This window comes from Osmerus mordax, chromosome 21 (genome assembly GCF_038355195.1).
Source record: "Osmerus mordax isolate fOsmMor3 chromosome 21, fOsmMor3.pri, whole genome shotgun sequence".
In the NCBI taxonomy this organism is placed as follows: domain Eukaryota; kingdom Metazoa; phylum Chordata; class Actinopteri; order Osmeriformes; family Osmeridae; genus Osmerus; species Osmerus mordax.
The window spans coordinates 1,925,239-1,932,381 of NC_090070.1; positions in this window are offsets into that span (position 1 = coordinate 1,925,239).

The window sequence follows — 7,143 nt, forward strand, 5'->3', positions numbered from 1 at the left end:
TAATGTCCTAAAATTCTAATAAATGTTGCTCCATCTTCATTCAGGTGCTGTACAGCAGTCAAAACCAGCATCGTCAGAGGTGGATATAAAAAATCATATGAAGAACTATCTCCGGTCTGCTCCCGACAGATATGGGGGTATGGGACGCCAAAAGGGCCAGACAGCAGTCGATCTTTGTTCAGGATCAGAATGAGTATTTGACAAAATCCAGCCTACATTTGTACTTTTAAATTTGAAGCTGATGAATAAAACTTTTCTTAAATTTGATTAAGTTTGAGTTATTTTTTGGTTGTCGAGAATAGGTGTGTGGATGTCAAATGGACATCATGTTTTTGACATCAGTTTGATTTGCATATTTGACCTATTGTTTGATGTCAATGTTGGATCTAAATTTAATGTATTTTCAACATCAGTGTTTGAATGTAAAATGGACATCAAGTTTTTGACATCAACTTGATTTGCATATTTGACCATTTTTTTTACGCCAATGTTTGATGTAAATTTTATGTATTTTCAACATCAATTGCCCACTGGGCTACACGAATCTTTTTCTTCTACGGAGACAACTTTTTTTTTACAAGTACACGAATCTTTTTTGCAAGTTACAAATCTTTTTTGCAAGTACACAAATCTTGCCTTCTTCTACGGAGACACAAAACTTTTTTTTGCAAGTACACGAATCATTTTCTACAGAGACACAAATCCTTTTTGCAAGTTACAAATCGTTTTTACAGAGCTCGCTCTCCTGGCACTAATTTCACGCCATATGGAAGCGCCTCCTTTTTATTTCGGTGCCCATGTTATCAAATGGGACCGACCACACTGGCTGCGAAGCGCCGCGATTGCCTGTTTCGGCAGCTGGTCGAAATTTTTCGCGAGACGCTTGCAAAATCGGCTGCAGGATGATGAAATACACCATATTAGTTGATATATTTGAATAAAAAAAAACATGTTATTAAGATTTTACTCCATTAATTGTAGACTACGGTGAACATTTGTAAAGTTGTAGACTTTATAATTACACAATGTTGGTAACGAACGTCCTTTACATGTGGTTACCCTGATGAAAACGAATGAAATTAAACGGATTGATCCGTTGAGCTAGCATGCCCGTAGATGTTTTGTTTGTTTGAGAGAAATGAGTTGTCACGCGTTGCACACAACACACACGCAGACATAGCCTACCGAGAGAGAACCCCCAAGTCGATTTCTAAAATCAGCATCAAATGAATTCTCGAAGTTGAAAAGCACAGGGAGTTGTTGTATGTCAGCAACAATTTTTCAAGGACAACGTAGATAAGGATCAATGCTGGGATATAGCCAATGCCATGTTTATGTACCATGTCAGCGTAAAGGAAAGCTCAGAGTAGCTGAAAGGCTTGGTGACCGGCGCGGAGAAATGCCCGTCTGGTGTGAACAGCTTTTGCTCAGTCGTAGCCGATCGTGGCGCTGCGCGGCGCGTCCAGGCGCTTCGCAGCCAGTGTGTCCCAGGCGTAAGTTAGCCGGTTGCAAACTGAGGTGACGGCTAATATCCTCAACAACACCTAAGCTAGGACTTGGAGAATCTCACCATTCAGTTGCTTCAAGAAATTTGGCTACACCGCCGGACTAGTATTTTTGCTGTCCCTAGTCTTGGTAGGTAGGCTACAACAGATATAACCCTTTAGTAAATGAGCAAAATATGTCACTGCCGTTGTGCGTGGACCCTGCTGACTGTACAAAACTTAAGAGCCGTTGAGAAGACCGTTGACAAAGTTTAGTTTATGCTGCAGATAAACCAGCAGCTGGGTTAAAGTGAGGCAGGCGCTGGGTAAGGTACCAGGTTACGTAGGGGTGAAAGAGAGGAGGAGGACAATTTGCATTGTTTCGACTGTTGCCGAGAATGACCCAGCCACTAACCCAGCAGCTGGGCTGCACAAAAACTACCCAGCACCATGGAAATAACCGAACAGGCTCAACCCAGCGTTTGGGTAGAAAAAATAACCCAGCATTTTTTAGAGTGTAGTAGAACAACACGCTTCTACAAAGCTAATCATAAAAGAACCCAGTGCTTGCTCTGCTGATCAAGCAGTCGGAGACACTTCATCAAAACAGCCGAGGCTTGATTTTAAACAGAAGTATTTCCAGTCTCTAAGCCAGGCAGAACTAAACAGACTGATTGCCAGGTATGTTGTCAAGAGACATGCGACCTATGTCAACAGTTGAGTCTGTTGCCTTCAGGCAACTAATTAGCAACATACAATGATATAACATTTTACAGTTGTCTTGTCCCACACTGTGCCACTGCAACACTAAAATATTATAACAACAGTTAGGTCCATAAGTATTTGGACATTGACACAATTGTCATCATTTTGGCTCTGTATACCACCACAATGAATTTGAAATGAAACAATCAAGATGTGCTTTAAGTGCAGACTTTCAGCTTTAATTTCAGGGTATTTACATCCAAATCAGGTGAACGGTGTAGGAATTACAATACATTTTATATGTGGCCCCCCCCTTTTTAAGGGACCAAAAGTAATTGGACAATTGGCTGCTCAGCTGTTCCATAGCCAGGTGTATGTTATTCCCTCCTAAAGGGAGTTCGTTATTTCATTGACAAGGAGCAGATAAAAGGTCTAGAGTTCATTTCAAGTATGGTATTTGTGTTTGGAATCTGTTGCTGTCAACTCTCAATATGAAGTCCAAAGAGCTGTCACCATCAGTGAAGCAAGCCATCGTTAGGCTGAAAAATCAAAACAAACCTATCAGAGAGATAGCAAAAACATTAGGTGTGGCCAAATCAACTGTTTGGTACATTCTTAAAAAGAAAGAACACACTGGTGAGCTCAGCAACACCAAAAGACCCGGAAGACCACGGAAAACAACTGTGGTGGATGACAGAAGAATTATTTCCCTGGTGAAGAAAAACCCCTTCACAACAGTTGGCCAGATCAAGAACACTCTCCAGGAGGTAGGCGTATCTGCGTCAAAGTCAACAATTAAGAGAAGACTTCACCAGAGTAAATACAGAGGGTTCACCACAAGATATAAACCATTGGTGAGTCTCAAAAACAGGAAGACCAGATTAGAGTTTGCCAAAAAACATCTAAAAGAGCCTGTACAGTTCTGGAACAACATCCTATGGACAGATGAGAACAAGATCAACTTGTACCAGAATGATGGGAAGAGAAGAGTATGGAGAAGGGAAGGAACTGCTCATGATCCAAAGCATACCACCTCATCAGTGAAGCATGGTGGAGGTAGTGTTATGGCGTGGGCATGTATGGCTGTCAATGGAACTGGTTCCCTTGTATTTATCGATGATGTGACTGCTGACAAAAGCAGTAGGATGAATTCTGAAGTGTTTCGGGCAATATTATCTGCTCAGATTCAGCCAAATGCTTCAGAACTCATAGGACGGCGCTTCACAGTGCAGATGGACAATGATCCGAAGCATACTGCGAAAGCAACCAAAGAGTTTTTTAAGGCAAAGAAGTGGAATGTTCTGCAATGGCCAAGTCAATCACCTGACCTAAATCCAATTGAGCATGCATTTCACTTGCTAAAGACAAAACTGAAGGGAAAATGCCCCAAGAACAAGCAGGAACTGAAGACAGTTGCAGTAGAGGCCTGGCAGAGCATCACCAGGGACGAAACCCAGCGTCTGGTGATGTCTATGGGTTCCAGACTTCAGGCTGTCATTGACTGCAAAGGATTTGCAACCAAGTATTAAAAGTGACAATTAGATTTATGATTATGTTAGTTTGTCCAATTATTTTTGGTCCCTTAAAAAGGGGGGGCCACATATAAAATGTGTTGTAATTCCTACACCGTTCACCTGATTTGGATGTAAATACCTTGAAATTAAAGCTGAAAGTCTGCACTTAAAGCACATCTTGATTGTTTCATTTCAAATCCATTGTGGTGGTATACAGAGCCAAAATGATAAATTGTGTCAATGTCCAAATACTTATGGACCTAACTGTATCTGTGTGCGTTAACTTGATTATAGAAGCAGGAATTAAAAGTAACGCAAACATTACTTTCCCTTGTAACTAATTATTTTTCTATGCAGTAACTAGTAAAGTAATGCAGTTACTTCTGAAATAAGTAATTAGTAACTGTAACTAATTTTCGGTAACGTTCCCAACACTGGTCATATGGCACGGCCGGGAATTGAACCGGCAACCCTGTGATCAATAGCCCGATTCCCTAACCTTTCAGCCATCTAACCCCCATATATATATGAATATGTAACAACTTTACACTGAGTTTATCATCTCAAACAGTTCAAAAATCATGATTTTTCCAGAATCAGAATGGGATTTATTCGCCATGAAAGTTTGCACAGACAAGGAATTTGCTTTGGCAGGAAGGTGCATACAATAAACATATAGGGACCTAAAATTTAAATATGTGGACTATCTATACTAAGGGTACATAAACTAGCAGTACTAAGTGGGATTAGAATTAAATTAAATATACAATAAAATATAAGTTGCCGTAAATTACAATATAAAAATACAAAAATACAAATATTACAAAAAATACAAATGTACAAGATACAATTTTGTAATGCAGTGCAAAAAGCAGTGTGTTTTAAGCAGGAAGTCATTAGAGTCAGTGTTGTCCCTTGGCCTTGTTAAAGAGGCCAACAGCGGAAGGGAAGAAACTGTTTTTGTGGTGTGAGGTATTGGTCCTGATGGACTGCAGCCTTCTGCCGGAGGGGAGTGACTGAAACAGGGAGTGTCCAGGGTGGGAGGAGTCGGCCACAATCTTCCTCACTCGCCTCAGGGTCCTCGAGGTGTGCAGGTCCTCGAGGGTAGGCAGATTGCAGCCAATCACCTTCTCAGCAGTGCGGATGATACGCGGCAGCCTGCTCTTTTTTGACCCGATTGTATTGTTAAATGAAAGCTATCTCTCCCGTAATCGATATCACGCCATCTGCTTTGCAAGACAGCAATAATTCCGTTCAACCACAAGGACCATTACGATTTAGTTGTGCAATTAGCTATAAGACTGTTGTGTATGCCATAGTCGTAGCTGCCAGCAGATGTCACTGTTGAGTAAAGGTTTCGAGCGTTTAAAAGGCCCCGACTCAAATGTTTCAATTGTCTCTGTGTTTCAGAAAGCCTCGGTTTGCCTATCCCTAGTTTTAGATATAATCTTATATGGTCGTGTGGACAATAAGACACGGACGCGGTCTCTTTTCACAACTTGTATTTTCCAACTGCTCTTCTTGACATCGTCATTCAAACAGCCCTCACTGACTTCACGTAATACTTACGTCAGCATCATGCCTACGGCAACTCCCGAGGGACAAAACACCCTTGTCCGTTGAACATAGAAAGGTCTGCTACAGTAGCCTGGTCCTAACCAGACCCTCGTACATTTCATTTGTACAGAGGGTCTGGGATCGCTACATTGACAAGTGTTAACTTCCTTGAAGGCGGGTACTGTGATGAAGTTTAAAACTATTGGATCTGCCCAGAGCCACTCTGATCTGCCATAACCAATCTCTAGGGTTCGCCTTAGCCAAGTCCTTCACCACTACTGTAACGGAGCTAGCTGCCGTAGCTGGAAAATCAAACTTTTCCCGAACCCCGTGGGTAGGTGGGCCACAACATCATGGCCACCATGATGTCAGGAGTCAGGTGGCTGAGTGGTTAGGGAATCTGACTAGTAATCTGAAGGTTGCCAGTTCGATTCCCGGCCGTGCAAAAATGACGTTGTGTCCTTGGGCAAGGCCCTTCACCCTACTTGCCTCAGGGGAATGTCCCTGTACTTACTGTAAGTCGCTCTGGATAAGAGCGTCTGCTAAATGACTAAATGTAAATGTCTAAATGTAAACAAAACTTATCAAAGATTGTTCTTGCTCCGGCTTTAACTTTTGGATATTCAGCAGCGACTCGCCGCCATTACTGAACTAAAACTCAAACTAGCGAACGACATCAACGTCATCGTTCTCAGCCACTCCCTCTGTTCGCTGATTGGACCTACAAAAATGTTGTTTCCAAAAACCGACTAATACACCGAAATCGCAGACCTAGTACAGAAGCAAAATCAAAATTGAGCGGACGTACGTAAGTATATTAGACATTCTCCATCAGAGAATGTCTAATATGGGGAGAACTGCCACTCTCGGGAAACTTCCGTCTTCTGAACTGGTTGCAGTTCCACTCTAGTTCCATATGAGGGCGGTAACGGTTGAGTGCAGAATGAATGGAGGTCTATGGAGCTATACCCCTCAAAATCCACATTTCTCAGGATATCATTTTTTGTCTAGTAATTTGAATGTTGAATTCGAAAGGGGAGGCAAAAAAAATACACACTGCTGGGTTTTAGATTTTTTAAGTCGCCTTTTGTTCTAAAAAGCCTTGTCAATGACGTCATACACATTGTACGGCCATTGCATTACGGCAAGCTCTGGTCACTTCTTTTTTCTCTCTCGAGGCATCAACAACACAGCTGACAGGTTAGGCTCTCCCTGTCAATACACATGCTAGAAAGAGTTTTGGTTTGCTAATGTTGTTGCTAATGTTGCTAATGCTCTGACATTCTGGTTCCGCTTTGGATGCCATCAAGCGGGATCTCTGGTCGTAGTTAGTCCTTCCCTAACCAACTACAATTGTACAAAACTACAATTGAATCTGAGATTTCTCAACGACAATCAGGTGAAAGAGACAAATTTAGCCGCCCAAGCACCCATAAATTTCATGTCAGCACCTCAAAAAATAATAATAATTAAAAAATAAAAATTATTATTGTTTATTTGATTATTATTATTATTATTATTATTATTTGATACTTGTAGTTCATGAACAAAGAGGCATCCTTAGTTTTTCGTCTAGTAGAATTTTTTTTTATACAATTTAAAAAGTATGTCTATTGGATGTGTGTTTGCTTTACAGTAAGTGATGCTTTTGACTTTAGCTTTTTAAAGTAGTTCAACACAGGTAATCCCATTTGTTTAATTGATTTTTATGATGTATGCTATACAAAAAATGTCTTTATGGTTAAAAGTACATGACATTGTTTACAAGAGCACAGATTCTACATAGATCTAGCCTCTTAATTTTGCTCTCATAGTGCACCAGATTCATGCATTTAACTTTAAAATTGTATACATTTTCTTCCGGGAGAGCATGCCCCCGGACC